At 40.2% G+C, this 20,758-nt stretch overlaps 1 long non-coding RNA gene across 1 annotated transcript; it reads left to right on the top strand.

Annotated features, from left to right (window-relative positions):
* Positions 1-19,073: 19,073 nt before the first annotated feature.
* LOC110928142 lies at positions 19,074-20,163 on the top strand. The gene is made up of 2 exons (XR_002586167.2): positions 19,074-19,611; positions 19,885-20,163. It is a non-coding gene; the product is annotated as an uncharacterized LOC110928142 (long non-coding RNA).
* Positions 20,164-20,758: the final 595 nt, after the last annotated feature.

Genomic DNA, 20,758 nt, shown 5'->3' with positions numbered 1-20,758 from the left:
GAAAGCTAATTTTCAAGATTTTCAAAATTCTGTAATCATTGACCTGGCCTTTCGGTTTCGAAGGGGTAACTTTGCGATTTGGGCCTCGATTATTTGCGTATAAGGGCCTCGGAACTTCTACCCAACATATTAACCCTTGGTTAATTTATTATTACCCGAAAAGTCTTATCTTTCAATGTTTGACGCTTTTACCCCTTTTTAACGAATTCGATCATAACTTTCTCGTTTCGAATCGGAACTTCGCGAAATTTAAATCACGCATTCTAGTGAGTATAATTTACCATTACAAAGCCTCGGGTATGCTCAAAGGTCACTCAGAGGTATAACTTAAACATGTTGACACATTGGGCCCCAGTAGTTTGTAATTCCTCACTTTCTTCCACAATTCGTTCCGTACGATCCATGATTCATTCGTTTGAAGGTATGAGCATCATTTAGGGCTACTGTACAGTATATTTATCCCTCATTGACATTTTTAACCCTCGAATTTACATACTTTCAATGTTTGTCAACTTTAGTCCTTTATTCAGTATTTAACACCACGTGTAAACTCAAGACATGTGTCAATACATTATTGGACGCAAAAATTTCGAGGTGTTACAGAAAAACAATTAGATTGTCAAATAAAAGTTGTTAGATCAGATATAGGAGGCGAATATTATGGTCGACATACTGACGTGGGTCAGGCTCCTGGTCCATTTTATGAGTTTTGCAAGGGCCAGGGGATCGTGAACCAATATACTATGCCCGGTACTCCTCAGCAGAACGGTGCTGCTGAGAGAAGAAATAGAACCCTAATGGACATGGTACGCGGTATGTTAGCCAACTCAAGTTTGCCCTTATTCCTCTGGACCGAGGCCTTAAAAGCAGCTGTTCATATACTCAATAGAGTTCCTTCGAAGTTTGTCCCTAAAACTCCTTATGAACTTTGGACAGGAAGGATACCGAGTCTTAGATATATGAAAGTATGGGGTTGCCTTGCTGAAGCTAAACTTTATAATCCTTTCTTAAAGAAACTGGATATGAAAACAACAAGTTGTTTCCTTATTGGATATCCAGATCACTCAAAGGGTTATAGATTCTATTGTCCCTCCCATGTTACTCGTATTGTAGAAACGAACCGTGCCACGTTTCTTGAGGACTTTAAGGTCAGTGGGAGCAGTGAAAATCCTTACAATGATTTACAATAAGTACAAGACGCGGGGGGAGACACTCGTCCATTTCATTACCTCCTATTACTACTCCTCTTGTACTCGATGCTGAACCGCATGTCACTGCACCACCTCTAACTCATTCAGAATTAAATGTTGCTCCGCATGTACCTGAGAATGAAGGACCCTCCAATGTCGAAGTTGAGAATCAATTTAGGAGGTCATCTAGGGCGAGAAGGCCTACTAATTTTGATGATTATGAAACCTACCTAGCTGAAGCCGTATCAGATGATGGAAAGTTTACCGATCCTACCTCTTACAATGAAGCCATTAGTAGTGATCAGTCTTCTGAATGGAACAAAGCTATGATTGACGAGCTTGACCCCATGAAGAAAAATGACGTTTGGGATTTGGTTGAATTACCCAACGGTGTTAAACCCGTAGGATGTAAATGGGTCTTCAAAACAAAACTAAATCCGGATGGAAGCGTTGAACGATATAAAGCAAGATTGGTTGCAAAGGGCTACACTCAGAAAGAGGGAATCGATTATCAAGAGACCTTTTCACCTGTCTCTCGAAAAGATTCCTTAAGGATCGTCTTGGCCCTAGTAGCTCATTTTGATTTAGAGTTGCATCAGATGGATGTCAAGACTGCTTTCCTCAATGGAGACTTGTATGAAGACGTGTTCATGAAGCAACCTGAAGGGTTCAAACCTGAAGGTCAAGAACATCTTGTCTGCAAGCTGAAGAAATCCATATACGGTTTGAATCAAGCATCACGTCAATGGTATCTTAAGTTTGATGAAGTCATGAAGAAGCAAGGCTTTATGAAGAACCAAGTGGATCAATGCACCTACCTCAAGATGAGTGGGAGCAATTTTACTATACTTGTCCTTTACGTAGATGATATTCTATTGGCAAGTAATAGCTTAGATATGTTGCATGAATCGAAGCGCTTACTCTCGCATAACTTTGACATGAAATATCTCGGAGAGGCTTCTTACGTTATTGGCATCGAAATACACCGAGATAGGAGAAATGGAATTTTGGGCTTATCCCAAAAGGCTTACATTGATCGTGTCCTTAGTCGATATAACATGCAACACAACTCTCCCTCTGTAACTCTAGTAGTTAAAGGAGATGTTTTCGGTTCTTTTCAGTGTCCGAAAACTGAGGATGAAAAGGCGCAAATGAGAATGATACCTTATGCCTCAGTAATTGGGAGCCTTATGTATGCTCAAGTCTGCACTCGTCCAGATATCGCTTATGTTACAGGGATGCTAGGCCGTTATCTGTCTAATCCTGGCCTTGATCACTGGAAAGCAGCGAAGAAAGTACTTCGATATCTTCAGGGGACGAAAGACTATAAACTGACTTAAAGAAGAAGTGACGTTTTGGAAGTGGTTGGTTATTCTGATTCTGACTTTGCTAAATACAAAGATGACAAGAAATCCACTTCAGGGTGTATATTTATGTTAGCCGGCTAACCTATTTCATGGAGGAGTCATAAACAACAGCTAACTTCAACATCCACTATGATGGCAGAATACATTGCTGTATATAACGCTACCTTCCATTTCTTCAATTTCTTCTATGTCTTCATCGTCTTCGTCTGCGTGGTATTCATCATCTTCGGAAGAGGATGGTATTATGCACAACATGATTATGAACGCGGCTCAGGTCTTCATGGCGGGTGATGAAGCGTCGTCCCAAAGGCTAACTAGACGAGCAAAATATAACCGAGACCAAGAAGGTATTTTACTTTTTTTTTCCTTATGTTTTCTATGGATTTGAAAATGTATTTTATAATTAATTTCATTTATGTTTCGTTTTAAATTTATAGCCGGCCACGTTAAACTAGTAGCCGATTATTTTGCCGACGAACCCGTGTACCCAGCCGATATTTTTCGACGTCGTTTCCGCATGAGTCGTCCACTGTTTTTACGTATTGCAGGCAACATGGCCCAGTCTGATCCGTTTTTTACATTGCGAAACGACACTAGGGGGCAAAGGGGTTTCAATAATTTACAAAAATGTACGTCGGCCATTCGCCAATTTGCATACGGTTACGCACCCGATGCATTAGACGAGCATATAAGAATGTCTGAAAGAACCGCACGTCTATGTTTGCACAAGTTTTGCGAATGGGTTGTGAAATTGTGTAGCAAGCGATACCTGCGGAAACCGAACGCAAACGACGTTCAAAAATTATATCAAGCACACGAACAGAGACATGGTTTCCCAGGAATGCTCGGGAGCATTGATTGCATGCACTGGCCGTGGCAGAACTGCCCAGTTGCCTGGCAAGGTCAGTATACTAGGGGAGATCATGGACATCCGACTATTATTCTAGAGGCTGTTGCCTCACAGGATCTCTGGATCTGGCATGCTTTTTTGGTCTACCTGGTTCGCTCAATGACCTTAACATCATATAACAATCACAGATATTTGAGGATGTAGTGGCGAGTACAGGTCCAGACATAAGCATTACAGTTTCGGGGGTGGAATACAGGCGAGGTTACTACCTAGCCGATGGGATATACCCAACGTACTCGACAATCGTTAAAACTATTCCGCACCCGACAGACGACAAAAGAAAAAAGTTTGCGAAGTATCAAGAGGGTGCGAGAAAAGATATTGAAAGGGCTTTTGGTGTTCTACAAAAAAATGGCACATTATTGAACATCCAGCATGTTCGGCTACACCAAAGCGGTTACGAAACATTATGTACGCTTGTATCATACTTCATAACATAACATGATCAATGAAGACGAAGGTAGAGCGATATGCGAGTACGACGAAAACGCGTCTACTGGAAATACTGTTCCAGTTAGTGGGGAACAACAAGATTTGAACATGTTCGCTCTACGTTACGAGTACACACATCATAACCTACAAGCGGACTTGGTTGAGTACATCTGGAACAACGCTCAAAACGAACCCGACGACATGGAAGACGAAGACTAGTAGCTTATTTTAATATATTAGGATTTGTTTAAGTTTAATTTTTTTTTAAGTTTATGTGTTTTTAAGTTTATGTAATATTTTTAATTATTAATGAAAATATTTTGTTAGTTTATTTGTTAAATGTTAAAAAAAAGTAGAAGATTAAAAAAAAACATAAAAAAGGTGGGGAGGACTATGACTAGGACCATGCTCCCATACCCTCTACTTTTGGGGAATGGAGCATCCTTGGGAGGACTATGACGTGACTCCTACGTGGCGGATCATCCTCCCTTGGAGGACCATCACCATACCTTGTAGCCATAAACATGAAACAGATGCTAGACTAATCAAATCTAAGGATACAAGAAAAACATGGGCGTCTCTTTCAAAAGGAAGGATCCAAAATTTAATAGGGAGTCAGATTTTTTAGAAAATCCAAGTAGACTCGCACTCGCACATGTTGCGGTGCGAATACATTGCAAACATCGAATAAATTATTCTAAACATTATATAACACGCTAATTATATGAAATTTAAAAGTTAAGGAGGTGTAAAAATAAAGTAACAATGCAAGGAGAAAAAACGCAAAGTTTAAAACTTGAGAGGGTGGTGACGGTAAAAATAGAGTAATAGTACAAGGGGAAAAATACAAAATTTAAAACTTGAGGGGGTAATAGTGCAAGGGGAAAATACACAATTTAAAACTTGAGGGGGGGGTATCAGTGAGGGTAAAAATGCCAAGTTTAAAACTTGAGGGATGACGATGGTAAGAATGGAGTAATATTATAAGGGGTAAAAACATAAAGTTTAAAACGTAAGATGGTGATGAAGGAATTCAAACTTAATGGTTAAGAATACAAAGTTTAAAAATTGAGGAATCGGTATAAAACATATAGGCCAAAATGTCAATTAACAAAATATGGGCTAAAAATCATTGTAATTGTAATTCAATACTATAATTTAGCAACATGTATGTGCAGTTGTGTGTTGTACGTTGGGCATGGATGGTATTCCGTGCTATAGTGGGTTGTATGGTTGCTTAGTTAGTTGGTACGTGTTTCTACTGTTGCCGCCGTGTTTGCCACTAAGTCCATCACGGCCTCATCTCATCAAAAGCACCATCGCCTCCTCAGTTCTTCACCCTTTTTCTTCATCTCTCTTAAAAACCCACACCACAACTCAATACATAGATCAGCGATTCAGGATGACCGAACTGCTTGATAAGACGGTGCCGATGTTAGATCGGCGACAGTGGCCGGAGCTATTATCAGCATACTGGAAACCGTCAAAGTTGCGATGGGGTTCGTCGTCCAACGGCTCTGGAATTGACGCACTGATTGAGTCTTCTTCCACTGATCCGATCCAGATGGGGTTCTCCACTTCTCACAGCGGAGGCATCACTTTCACGGATCTGATGGTTCTAATTTATCTTTTAATTTATCCAATTTAATTTTTAAAATAAGGTGACCTTTTTTTGCAATTATCTTGTGCAATTATCGATTAAATGTTGGATGCATAACAAAATTTGGTAATCCTTTTTTTCTGCATAGTTTATACAGTTTGCTTATTGCTCCTTGCTACTATATTAATTTTTTTTTGGAATGTGTTATTCTGCAATGGAGTTAATGGGTTATGAAATTGGTGATGCACACATGCTGTTCGATCATTTGCCTCAATGAAATGTCGAAATTTAATGGTTGAAGGAAAATGCTTAAGAGCTATGGAAAAGTCTTTACAGATATGATGATTGTTGGAAGATGGTTACTAAAAGCAAACAATATGAAAGCCTTTAACAGAACAAACTATACAAGTTGTGTGTGTATGGTAGATCTATGTTGTTTTCTTGATTCTTATAGTAAATTTTATGTATATAGGTTATGGATTGGTTTCAAATAACAAATACTATACTACCATGGATTCTTTGGTGTTGCAATAAAGCTGCCACCAAGTTTTTTACTTCAGGAGTAGTACTAGCTTTCTATGTAAGTTATGTTCCTATTCTTTTTCTTTTGCAAATTAATATGGGTTGTAATTTAAGTATGCATGTAAATTAGTACTTCGTATTTCAGTTTAACTACGTACCGTTGTTGCAATCTTGAAGAAATACATGAAACTACGAAGGACAGTGCAACTTATAGTTGTTAATAGCGAATAACGACAAATAGCGACAAGGGACCTACATGCTACATAGTGAATAGCGACAAATAGCGACCGCTATTTTATAAATAGCGATACACTAGAAAAAGAATTTTAAAAATTTTTATATGTATATTACATCAAAATACCCTGGTATATATGCTATTTTACATGTATAAATAACAAAAACCTTTAAATCTAGCTATTTATAGTTATATCTAATTGCTATTTACATAAAAAAAACTGTCGCTATCCACGCTATTGGTCCTATGACCCAAATAGCGACACTTGGTCGCCTCGCTACATAGCGCGCTATAGCGGTCGCTATAACCGCTATTGAGAACTATAGTAGCAAAGATGTGTGAGATTATTGAAATATAAAAAAACAAGTTTCCAATTCCGAAAATATTTGTTAAAAATAAAAAGCAGCTTCAGCTTTAGACTCTTTTTTATGTTTTTATAAATTTAGGATAGTGAGGTCATGTGAAAGAGTTTATTGATTTTTAAACAAATTATGTGTTTTTTAAATCAATTTTAGTAAGTGTGATATATGGGGAATATTGTTAGATTTGGAAAGTGATTTAAATCCTATTGTTGAATATATTTATTATTTTGATACAAAAGATCCGTTATTTGTGCTTATGGCAGAGAGGTAATAGGATTGAATTAGGTCCTCAATGTTCACTCAAGTAGTAGTTTGAGAAAGATAAGGTATAAGTTTATTTATTTAAACTTTGATACTCAATTGTTGTTTTGATGATTAGTTTTATAGATTGTGGTGGTTGTTTGAGATGTGTTTAGGATCAATAGTGTCTCCGGAGCGATCTGATATCATTCTTCCCATACTCGAGCATGGCAAACCCGAGAGCCGTTGGTTCATTCTGAAAGAAGGGTGTTATAACAGCCTCAAGTTCTTCTTTCAAGTTAGCCATAACATTGTTGCAGGCCTCAAATACACCAACAATGTCTGGAAAACTGGTGTGAGAGGTAAGTCAACGGGTCGAGTCATGATCCACTCACTTACTTAATTCCTAAAATAACCCTTTTTTGTATCCACTCACTTATGCAGGCCCAACACCAATAGCACCCCCCTTTACAACACCTGCCAACAGACCCCCGACATTTTCAACACAGGCTCAAGGCATGCCTCAACAACAAACTTCTCCTTTTGGGGCTCAACCATGGCAAGTGCAATTTCGACCGGTGAGTATCTTATATTATTCCAAACTTGAAATTTCATATTTTAGTTGTCACGATGTATCATTTTGAGATGTGACCTGTAATGCTTAGGTGTGTGACTCATTTTATTATGTATAAATTACAAATTATATTCTTTGCCACATGAAGAAGTCATCGATGACGCTTTATTAGAAATCACACATTTTTTTGGATTACTAAATTTGTTGTTCCACTTAGCAGTTAAGGAATAAAAAATACCTCCAAGTTGTAGGAAATTGCTTGAAGAGCATAAGTTGAGAAAAGAGGCTTAATCCAATAGTGGAGAGTTCAAATGAGAATAATTTTTTTGTAAGAAGAAAAAAGAAAAAATTTCAACAAATAAGAATGCTTTATTTTACTTCATTTAATATAAGTATTTAATGTTACTATAAGGGTACATTGGTAAATCTACATAGATCATTAATTTGTAATCTTCCTCTTTAATAGCTATCTACATTAATTTTTTTGTAACTTATCTTCAAAATATATATTTTTTCAAAAAAATAAAATAAAATAATTTAAAGTGTAGGTGTAACACCTCGAATTTTTGTGTCCAATAATGTGTTAACACGTGTCATTTGATTACACGTGGCATCTATAATAAATAAAGGACTAATTTGACAAACCTTGAAAGTATATAAATTCGAGGGTTATAAATGTCAACAAGGGTAAATATACTGTATAGTAACCCTAAATAACGCTTGTACCTTCAAACGAATAAATCATAGATCGTACGGAAGCGAAACGCGGAAGAAAGTGAGAGATTACGAGCTACAGGGGTTAACTAGTTCCAAATACTCAGTCCATCCTGGTGCTGACAAGATGTATCAAGATTTGAAGGCAAATTATTGGTGGATAGGCTTGAAAAAGTCTGTAGCCGCCCACGTAGCGAAGTGCTTAACTTGTGCTCAAGTCAAAGCCGAACACCAAAAGCCGTCTGGCTTGCTACAACAGCCTGAACTTCCCGAGTGGAAGTGGGAATGCGTAACTATGGACTTCATAACCAAGTTACCCAAAACCAGGAAAGGAAACGATACAATATGGGTCATAGTCGATAGGCTGACTAAATCAGCTCATTTTCTACCCATCAAGGAGACGTATAGCTCCGATATGTTAGCCCAACTTTATGTGGATAAGATTGTAGCCTTACACGGCATACCTGTGTCTATTATCTCCGACCGGGATACTAGATACACGTCTCACTTCTGGAAGAGTTTCCAGCAATCTTTGGGCACGCGTTTAAACTTTAGTACGGCTTACCATCCACAGACGGACGGTCAAAGTGAGCGTACTATCCAAACACTAGAAGACATGCTTCGTGCATGTGCAATCGATTTAGGCGGTAACTGGGATAAGAATCTACCCCTGATCGAATTCTCCTACAATAATAGCTACCACACCAGCATAAAGGCTGCGCCTTTCGAGGCATTATACGGTAGGAAATGTAGATCGCCTGTTTGTTGGGCGGAAGTAGGGGAGGTCCAATTATCAGGACCGGAGATAGTTTTCCAGACGACGGACAAGATTGTCCAGATCCGGGAACGTCTTAAGGCTGCCCGCGATAGGCAGAAAACCTACGCTGATCCAAAACGTAAGGATCTTCACTTCGAAGTAGGTGAAAAAGTGTTGCTTAAGGTATCACCCTGGAAGGGGGTGATGCGTTTCGGCAAGAAAGGCAAACTGAGTCCGAGATACATAGGACCTTTTGAGGTCATTGAACGGGTCGGGTCAGTCGCCTATAAGTTGAACTTGCCTGAAGAGCTCAATGGAATTCACAATGTGTTCCACATCTGCAATCTCAAAAAGTGCTTCGCCGATGAATCATTGGTGATTCCACACACAGATGTGCATATAGATGAGAGCTTAAAATTCATAGAAAAACCTTTGTCGATTGAAGATCGACAGGTGAAGAAACTTCGAAGAAAGCACGTACCGATTGTAAAAGTCAAATGGGATGCTCGTAGAGGTCCTGAATATACGTGGGAAGTCGAAGCTACAATGAAAGAAAAGTACCCCAATTTATTTGAGTAAATCTCGGGTCGAGATTTATTTTAAGGGGGTGAGGATGTAACACCTCGAATTTTTGTGTCCAATAATGTGTTAACACGTGTCATTTGATTACACGTGGCATCTATAATAAATAAAGGACTAATTTGACAAACCTTGAAAGTATATAAATTCGAGGGTTATAAATGTCAACAAGGGTAAATATACTGTATAGTAACCCTAAATAACGCTTGTACCTTCAAACGAATAAATCATAGATCGTACGGAAGCGAAACGCGGAAGAAAGTGAGAGATTACGAGCTACAGGGGTTAACTGTGTCAACATGTTTAATTATACCTCTGAGTGACCCTTTAACGTTCCCAAGGCTTCGTAACAGTATTATACGCTCACTAGAAAATACTGTATAAATCCCGCGAAGTTCCGCCTTAAAACGAGAGAGTTATACTCAAGTTCGTATGAGAAGGGTTAAAAGCGTCAACAGTGAAAGTTAAGGCTTTCCAAATAATTGATAAACTAACCGGGGACTTAATAATGCGGGTAAATAACACGAGGCCCCTATCGGTAAATAACCGAGGGCCAAACCGCAAAGTTACCCCTTCGAACCCGAAAGGTCAGGTAAATCATTACGAAAGATTTCGTTATTAATTACCAGGATTTCGTAATCATTTCAAAAGATTTAAAAAATCTGAAAAAACAGGCCTCTCGCGACCCGCGTTAAGTAATAGCCTAAGTGTAGGCGGGCCGCGAGCCTCCTAAATTACACGCCTGATATTTGAATATTAGGCGACCCGCGTTAAAGGAACATGGGACTCCCATGCGGGCCGCGTGGGACACCCAGATGCAGAATTGTTATAGTTTCTTGCCTTTTGGAGCTTGTGAACGATCATACACATAATTAATGGAGCATGGGCGCCCCCTACTTGACCCATATCCCTTAGGGACACCTGCCCATGATCCATGATCAGTATAGGCCAATGTGGAATGATCTTGGGGTTCATTTTTCACTATAAAAGGCCATGTTGTGGTTACAACATTCACACAACTCAAAACACAATTACTGATCATTCTAAGAAGCTCCCAAGCATCCTTCTCTGCTCTATAAGCAAGACTCAACTTCTGTAAGTGATCTAACCCTTTGTGGTTTCACATTTCCTTAGTAAATGGCTAAAAACCAAACCGTCGTAAATACGGTTTGACTTTAAAATAACTCATTGATGGATCAGTCTTATGACGAATCAAAAGTGGTTATGAGTTGGTATTTATGTGGGTAATAAACCTCTAAAAGGGTTCCCCCTGATCACCACTCTAACTATGTCAAATATCGAGTCAAACGTGCGGTTAAAAAGTCAACAGAAAGCTATTTTAGCGATTTATGCATAATCTGTAATGTATATGTTATGAAACCTGTTTCGACACCTATAAAACATGATATTAAGTATATAAACTTGTTTGCGCTCGTTTGAATCGATCATTTGCTATATTGAACCGGTTCGGAGCCGAAAGTCGCAAAAGTTTGACTTTTGCTTTGACTTCAGTTCTGACCCGTTTTAGTGAGGTATAGATATGCCTTAGGACTCTCTTAGGACCAGGTCACATATTGGTATAAACCTCTGTGATCGGTTCATGAGTTATCCGAGTCTTTTGCACATTTCCGTCATTCATCTAAAAGTTGACCGTAACGGCCTTTTGAAATTAAAACGAGTATTTCGGACACGTGAACGGACCAGAACCTTGCTTATTAAATTATAAGCATGTCCTTAAAGTTTCACGTCAATCCGAGGTCTAGAATGAGAGTTATGCTAAATGGCGCATTTAAAGTAAACTTTAGTAATTAACGGCGCAATTAGCATAACACCTATCTAAACCAAGATTTCGTCACCAAAACTTTTACCCACTGTATTAAAATAATATTTTGGGAATTTTAAAGATTTTTAGTAATTTTTACCTCGCTCATAACCTGCGGTTATGGCTACGGTTCGGTAATACCGAATATGCCCTTTTCGGCCAAAACATGAGTTCTACAAGGTCTTTTGACCCGATTCCAGTTACTACTGATTTTAAATAATAAATAAAGTATTTTAAGCTTTATAAGCTGTTCGGGAAACTCAGATTTCCTGTAGAACTCGAAAAGCTCTTTAAAAGTCTTTAAAATGACCGAAAAGCCCCTACGGGGCATAATATTAACTTAAACTCGTTACGGGCATCACGGGAGGTATCCTACTGATACCACAACCTCTTTAAGGCATATTGACTTAGGAGATAAGCATACGACTCTCATGGTTAACTGTTTCGCCTATTGCGCGCACGGTTCGGCTTATGAAACTAGTTTTCATAAATTAGCCGATACGGGTCAGATTATATAATTTGAACCCCCAAAATCCAGGGTGTGAACCATAAACCCATATAAAACAAGTCTCTGAACTTGTTGGGTCAGAATCGCACTCCATTCTCGGTTTTCGCCTTTTTCGCGCGATTAAACCATATCTATATATATCGGAACCAACCGGTCTAGGCTACGGCCATTATAACGACTCGTTAGGATTCTAAGAGGTTAATTAAAACCTTCGTTCCAGATTAGGAGCCCCAGTAAAAGCTATCGGTGATTTAATCCAAATTAAGGAAATATACTTGCAAAGGTAAATACTTTAACTTATTTCCCCTATATGGGCTTGGGTTACGGTATATTAATACTGCTTGATTGAGCATTGTATTCTTCCATCGCTCAGGTGGTTAATTAAATAATATGATCGGCTCATTTAAACAGTTTTGTTTCTTATAAGCCTTTGGGGGGTTTAATGACCGTTGTCCCGGGTATCCTTGGCATCATTTTACGAAATGGCCACGACCATCGACATCCCGGTGTAGGCGTACACCCGGTATATATTGTCGACATTAAATTAAAAGACGTAGCCGTTGGTTTTTATACTACGGTTTTACGCAATGTGGTGTGTCTATAAATCTTTAACCCGGCACGACCCGGGCTACTGAACGCATAAAAGAACATGTAAAACGTTCACAAGATTTTATTATAATTTTCCCAAGTTATAAAAGAGTTTGTGCCTTGTGCAATAAAATCAATTTTTAATAAACATTTTCAAATGTGTCAGTTGAATGTATTTACCAGTGTAAACTGACGTATTTTCCCCAAAAAGATTAAGTGCAGGTACTATACGAAATGGGCTGGTTTAGGCGTCCTAAGTATCGTACATAGTCTCGCAAACTCGATGCTGCATCTGAATGAACAATATATTTACTTTTTGATCCGCTGTGGATATATTCAACTTCTGTAATACATTTGATATTTCAACCAGAGGTTGAAGTTTATATATTTATCTTAAGCTTCCGCTGTGCATTATATAATTGTGTGGTTTGACTATATTGTTGCCAACATCGTCACGGTAATCCCCCACCGGGCCCACCGGTGAGACACGTGGAAATTGGGGTGTGACAGGTTGGTATCAGAGCCAACATTGAGTGAATTAAACACTATCCTATTGTGTTTAATCTCAATGACACAATTGCACATACTTGAGTCTAGACAAGAACTTAGGACAAATTCGAATTGTTATTCCAATTTTGTCTTTTCTTTTATTATTTGTATTTAAAGTTTTATTAAGCAGGAAAATGCCACCTGTAATATTCCGAGGAAGAGGAAGGGGGAGAAGAGGCAGAGGAGAAGTCGTGACACATCACGATAACGAAGCTGGACCATCTGGTACAAGACATCCTTCGATGACACGGAGCGAAGAGCCACAAAGACGAAGAGATCTTTACGAACCTGCGAGGCATTCCACCTCGCACAGCTCGACGCCATCTTATCGGCACTCCTTTGGACCAAACTCAGAAAATGATCCCGACAACCCACAACCTTCCTTCATACCTCTACAGCGTTCGGTATCACACCGAAATTACGACGACCCTACTCCATACTACATAGGTCAGTTTAATCCGGCTGACTACATACAGGAACCTTCAGGCTTTGTTCCCTTAGGGCCACAAGATCACTTCTCTGAGGACCATATGGATGAAGATACTGATCCAACTGAACCCGCGCGTGGTACGCCCACGCATCCGATAGAAGTCTCTGATGGGTCATCCTTCCATGGCACACCCTATCAAGGACCAGACAGTTTCCAAGCGATGTTTGACCGACATGAGTGGTACTACACGCCACCTCAACAGACATCTCAACAACCGCGACATCCACAGGATCCCTCTGAGGATTCACGCTTTGAGGCAGTTACGCCACCACCTCCGCCACCGGCGCAACCAGTAATACCTGATCCGCCAAGGCGTAGGAGGACGAATGCTCGTATGTCTACACGAGGAGGAGGGGGTATCCACTTCAGCACTCCTCGACATTCTAGTAGTAGCCACTATCCGCCACTACAAGAAGAAGGACCTTCAAGTCCTGTACAGGAGGCGAACTCCGCACCAGCTGCACAAAATTCGCCACCATTTGGGTATGACCAACCCATACCTGCTTACACGGGCCCAACGGCTTACAACCCGTTCGAACCATCACAAGCACAATACAACTACGGCTATGAGCGCGACCCATATGTGGTGTCGGCAAGATATAATGCGCGCTACCCTGACGGAGCACATGGAAACATGGGACCACCGGACTACTCAGCTCATGGGTATCTAATACCTCCCAGACCTCCAGTTCCGCATCAAGCGCCACAACCACGTTTCTCTCCTCCTGAACAGGAAGAAATACTCCATCGACTAGATCGTGTGGAGAGAGAGTTCGAAGAAGAGAAAAAGAGCCACCGAGGATTTCTCAAAGGCTTGGCGAACCTACTAAAGGGCAAAAAGAAGAAACGTGACCATTAGCCCTTAATAGTTGTACTAATGTAATTTCTACTTTGAAATAAGTCCCTGCGTGGACACTTATCGTATTTCAGTCCCTACGTGGACTTATCTTTAGTCCTTGCATGGACATCTATCTTGTATTAGTCCCTGCGTGGACTTGTCACTTATTTTTAAACCTCTATGGAGGTATGTACTATTTGAAAGACCCGTTTAGGGCAATATGTAATTGTATTTGAGATTTTGGAATGTAAGTTATGAGTTTTGTTTTAATATGTATAAAATAAATCAAAACCATTCCTTTTATATTGATCTGCCTAGATAAAGAATCTTAAAAGGTGAAACCTAGCTTGGCGTCTTTTAAGATCCAGTCAAGATGGTACGACCTAATTGAAAAGATTCTGATTCCCTGTTAACCTCTGTACGCATGTTAACAATCATGGCAGATGTGATTCGTTAAAATCACGCACGTCATTCTTATACAATAATCCTTTAAGGATTTCCAAACCCCACTAAATGATTTATAAATCGTGGGTTAAATCACCAATGAAGGTGATCAATATTAAAAAAAAAACATCCATTAGTGATGTAGTGCCTACGGGCCAGTATTATTAAAACATCCATTAGTGATGTGGTGCCTAAGGGCCAACCTTATTAAAACATCCATTAGAGATGTAGTGCCTACGGGCCAACCTTATTAAAACATCCATTAGAGATGTAGTGCCTACGGGCCAACCATATTAAAAACATCCATTAGAGGTGTAGTGCCTATGGGCCGTAATAATTGTCTTATAAAGACAAAAGGCAGTGGTAGTCTATGACTCTCTGTCAGAAAGAGATAAAATAACTACGGTTCAAATCTCTATGCCTTTGATTCTCAGAAATCTCGGCTAAAATTATAAAACATCCTCGTGATTAGGCTTTATGCCGCCAGTACTATTTATATAGCTGAAATAGGATATATTCAAATCCTAATATGTAATGAAGTAATAAGTTAACCAAATATGGTCTCTGTACCATGGTTGACAAATTGTCATAAAAGACAATTATATAATAATCTCCTGAATAAAATTTTGTTATCTTCTGTAACAGATTCAAGTTACAATGGCGGATCCCAATGGAGAGAATAGCCATACTAATGATGACGAATACGACAATGCGCCAGTGCATCTGACAGGCGCACAACTGAAGGCTCTGATTGACAATGCTGTTCAGGCAGCTCTTGATCGTCAATATACTGAGTCCCAAGGCAGAACCGTGTCAAAACCACCCTCTAAACCAAAGACACACTCCAAACCACCCTCTCAACCCAAGAAAGATGACGACAAACACTCGTCCACTGAGAACAGCGTCCATCGCGATAGAGAATATACTGATGCATCAAATGCTAAGGGTTGCACCTACAAATACTTTGTATCGTGTAAGCCCCGGGAATTTACAGGGGAGAAAGGTGCTGTTGATTGTATCACCTGGCTAGATGAGATGGACACTATTGTGGACATCAGCGGGTGTGCAGCGAGGGATGTGGTGAAATATGTGTCCCAGTCATTTAAGGGCGAGGCCCTGGCATGGTGGAGGGCGTTGGTGCAGGCATCTGGTAAGTCTGCTTTGTACAAAATGACATGGGAGGAATTTATTGCTCTCATTAAGGAAAACTACTGCCCTCAGCATGAGGTTGAGAAGATCGAGGCTGACTTTGTGTCACTGGTGATGACGAACCTGGACTGCCAGGCATATTTGACGAGTTTCAATACAATGTCTCGTCTGGTCCCGTACCTTGTGACCCCAGAACCTCGAAGAATCGCCCGTTTTATTGGGGGCTTGGAGCCCGCAATAAAGGCGAGTGTAAAGGCCTCTCGGCCGACGACCTTCAGGTCAGTTACTGACCTTTCCTTGTCTCTTACCTTAGACGCGGTCCGTCTGAGGACACTAAGGAACAAGGAGGCTGAGAAGAGAAAACGTGAGGATGATACCTCACGAAGATCAGGGAAGAAGCACCGTGGAAGCGGTGAAGGCAAAAGAGGGTCGGAGGCAAAGAAGGATGGGCAAACTGGTGAAAGGCCCAACTGCAAGATCTGCAAGAAACCCCACTCTGGGAAATGCAGATTTGCATCAAACTCACAGTCGCAATCAAAGACTCCTTCCTGTGGACTATGCAAGTCCAAGGATCATAAGACCGTGGAGTGCAAGAAAATCAAGGATGCAACCTGCTATGGTTGTAATGAAAAAGGGCACATCAAGAGTAACTGCCCTAAGTATGCCAAGAAGGCGGAAGAAACAAAGAAGTCAAATGCGAGAGTTTTTCGCATGGATGCAAAGGAAGCGGTCCAGAACGACAACGTGCTTACAGGTACTTTTCTCGTAAATAATATATTTGCAAGAGTACTATTCGATTCTGGCGCTGATAAATCCTTTGTAGACCAGAAATTTTGCCAACTACTAAATATGCCTATCAAAACCCTTGACGTGAAATACGAAGTAGAGTTAGCAGACGGCACGATAGAAACCGCCTCTACTGTTCTAGAAGGATGTGAAATGTCCATTAAGAACCATTCTTTTCCTTTATCTCTACTTCCCTTCAAATTAGCGGGTTTTGACATTGTGCTAGGCATGGACTGGTTATCCCGTAATCAGGCCCAAATCATTTGCGGCAAGAGGCATATAGTGCTAAAGACTCCGAGTGGTGAATCGCTTACCATTCGAGGAGATACGCAGTACGGGTTGCCCGAAGACGTATCTATGCTGAAAGCTTCAAGGTGTTTGAACAGAGGCTGTGTAATTTACATGGCTCAGGTGATAATAGAAGAACCTAAGCCGAAGATCGAGGATCTTCCTGTCATTTCTGAATATCCCGAGGTTTTTCCCGAAGAACTACCTGGTTTGCCACCAGATAGACAAGTGGAGTTCAGAATAGACATCATTCCTGGAGCGGCTCCGATAGCAAGAGCACCTTACAGATTAGCTCCGACGGAAATGAATGAACTGAGGACCCAGTTGGATGAACTGCTGGCAAAAGGTTTTATCAGACCTAGTTCATCTCCCTGGGGAGCTCCTGTCCTGTTTGTAAAGAAGAAGGACGGATCAATGCGGTTGTGCATTGATTACCGTGAGCTGAACAAAGTTACCATAAAGAATAGATATCCTTTGCCACGGATTGACGATCTGTTCGATCAGCTGCAAGGAGCGAGTTACTTCTCGAAGATCGACTTAAGGTCGGGCTATCATCAACTAAGGGTCAGAGATGAGGATGTACATAAGACAGCATTTGGGACTCGCTATGGTCATTACGAGTTCCTAGTGATGCCTTTTGGGCTCACAAATGCACCGGCTGCGTTCATGGATCTCATGAATCGCGTCTGCAAGCCGTATTTGGACAAATTCGTCATCGTCTTCATCGACGATATCCTTATATATTCCAAGAATCAAGCTGACCACGAGAAGCACCTCCGTTGCATTCTCGAATTACTACAGCGTGAGAAACTCTACGCCAAATTCTCGAAATGTGAATTCTGGCTGCGAGAGGTTCAATTTTTAGGTCACGTTGTGAGCGAGCGTGGTATCCAAGTGGATCCCGCTAAGGTAGAGGCGGTCATGAACTGGCAAGAGCCAAAGACGCCTACCGAAATTCGTAGTTTCCTGGGGTTAGCAGGATACTACCGGAGGTTTATTGAAAATTTTTCAAGGATTGCTGCGCCCTTGACTTCCTTGACCAAGAAGAAAGAAAAGTACATTTGGGGCCCAAAGCAGCAAGAGTCCTTCGAAATCCTGAAGCAAAAGCTGAGCAACGCACCTGTGTTGACATTACCTGAAGGTACTGATGAATTCGTAGTTTACTGCGATGCATCACACACGTGCATGGGGTGTGTGCTTATGCAGAAGGGCAAGGTGATTGCCTATGCTTCAAGGCAATTAAAGGTGCACGAAAAGAATTACACCACCCATGATTTGGAGTTGGGTGCCGTTGTATTTGCACTGAAGCTGTGGAGGCACTACCTTTATGGTATTAAATTTGTGATTTATTCTGATCACAAAAGCCTCCAGCACCTGTTCAACCAGAAGGAGTTGAACATGAGGCAGCGCCGTTGGATGGAGACCCTGGTCCTGATAATTCGTATGTTGTTTTTTTGTACCAATTTCGCATGTGATAATTTTGATGAAATAGCATGTTGTTTTTTTATAACAATTTCGCATGTGATAATTTTTGATGAATTCGCATGTTGTTTTTTGTACCAATTTCGCATGTGATAATTTTGATGAAATAGCATGTTGTTTTTTTGTAACAATTTCGCATTTGGTAATTTTGATGAAATCGCATGTTAAAAAACCAACATGCGAAATTGTTACAAAAAAACAACATGCGAATTCAATACGGGAAGATGATCGGACGACTGAGATTGTAGCGTACGTAATGTACGATAAGGGCATTTGTACGTTAACCTGCCTCTATATATATATATATATATATATATATATATATATATGGCAGAGGATGGAAATCACTATAATACCCTTTAGATTTTAAAATAGTCATGCATATGTGTCATTGTCTGATTGGCTGACAGTGGTTCTTGTGGTTCTTACAACTGGACGTGTTTTTCATTTTATATATATATATATATAGGGGAGCGCTAAAATGAAAAACACCTCCAGTTGTAAGAACCACAAGAACCACTCTCAGCCAATCAGACAATGACACATATGCAGGACTATTTTAAAATCTAAAGGGTGTTATAGTGATTTCCATCCTCTGCCATATATATCTCTGTCTCTATCATCTTTCCTTGTCTGTTTGTTTTAAAACATCACAACTTTCTCTCTCTTGAAAATTGATCACCAGCTCATCTTTAATCACTCATATCTCTCCCTCTCTTGAATCCCCTCATCTTTCATCTCTCTCTATCTTGAAATTGTTCACCAGCTTCATCTTTAATGTAATCATCTTCAAGAAACCACAAATCAGGTGGTTGGTCGGTGGCAGAAGTCGGGTGTGCGAGGTGGTTGGTCGGAAGACGGTGGTGTGGGAGGTGGTTGGTGGGAGTTGTGCAGAGGTGGAAGGCGGTGGTGGGGCGGTGGTTGGTGGGAGTCTTTGCGACAGCCGCGGTGGTGTCCGGCCACCATCGCCTGAAAACGAACCGCCATGGCCACCATCCCTTCGATGAGAGAGAAGGGGAATCGAAGAAGGAGATCGGAGAGAGAGATAAAGACGGTGGAGGCCAATTAGCACAAAGAGAGAGAGATTCGATGAGAGAAAAGGTGGTGGTGTTTGGACGATGACGGTAAAGGTGGGGGTAGGTCGGAGCTCCGATCCGGTCAGCGACGACAACAAGTTTCAGTCCGGTAATCACCCTCACTTATTTCTATTGCAGATCAGTAGATCTGTTAGTTCTACTTTTTTTTTTAAATTCAAATGCTGTTGAATTTTGTTTTCTGTGACAGAGTAGTTATGTTTCATGGTTCACAATGAATACATGAATCAAATTCATCTGTTTTTTATGGTTTTCTTTTTCTTGATTAACTCTCTTGTTTTTATTAACATTTAATGTTTTCGTCTTGATGGGTTTATTGTCGTTGACTGAAATCTGGTGGTGGAATGTGATTGTTTCGGGCCAGACTCAAGTATGGTTTGAGTTTTTGTTCGGGTCAGCCGTGGGTCGAGTTTCGGGTCAGTGGGTGCGGGTTTGGTTCAACCCGGTTCGGAAGCTTCAGGTCGGTGGCTCAGTCAAACCGGGTCGGATTCAGAGTTGTTCGGGTCAAGCTTCGGCTCTTCGGTAGCGAGTTATTATTACGTTAGTTTAGATTTTATTTAGTTAACGCACACCGAGCTCGAACCGATACTTTAGTGACTTGTTCCATTTAGCATTTTGATAGAAATTTTATATATTGTGTTTATATTGTCGAGTTTTGAAAAGATAACGACAACTTGATTAGTCGGCTTATTCCAAAAACAGATGAAACTTTGTCCGTTTTCCGTAAAAATGTAAAACGTAAATAGTTTAACATAAAACGTAAAACGTAAAAAGTTTAACGTAAAAAGTAAAAAGTTTAACGTAAAACGCAAAACGTAAAAAGTTTAACCTAAAACGTAAAACGTAAAAAGTTTAATGTAAAACGTAAAAAGTTTCACGTAAAACGTAAAACGTAAAAAGTTTAACGTAAAACGTAAAACGTAAAAAGTAAAACGTAAAACGTAAAAAGTTTAAGGTAAAATGTAAAACGTAAAAAGTTTAAAACGTTTAACGTAAAACGTAAACTTTTATGTAAAAACTATATAACGTTAAAACGTAAAACTTTTTCTACGTAAATTGTAAAACGTAAAAAACCGTGGTAAAACGACGCCTAAACAAAGCGTGTGAATACAGGGCATAAAAACGCCGCGAAAAAAACACCGCGTTAAAACGAGACGTAAAAAACGACGCGTTAAAAAAACGACTCTTGAAAAAGCGGAGCGTAGAAAACGACGTGCAAAAATAACGCGTTAAAAAAC

This window comes from Helianthus annuus, chromosome 15, assembly GCF_002127325.2.
Source record: "Helianthus annuus cultivar XRQ/B chromosome 15, HanXRQr2.0-SUNRISE, whole genome shotgun sequence".
Lineage (NCBI taxonomy): Eukaryota > Viridiplantae > Streptophyta > Magnoliopsida > Asterales > Asteraceae > Helianthus > Helianthus annuus.
The sequence above is the reverse complement of the archived record's forward strand: the minus strand, read 5'-3'. Positions and strand labels throughout refer to the sequence as shown.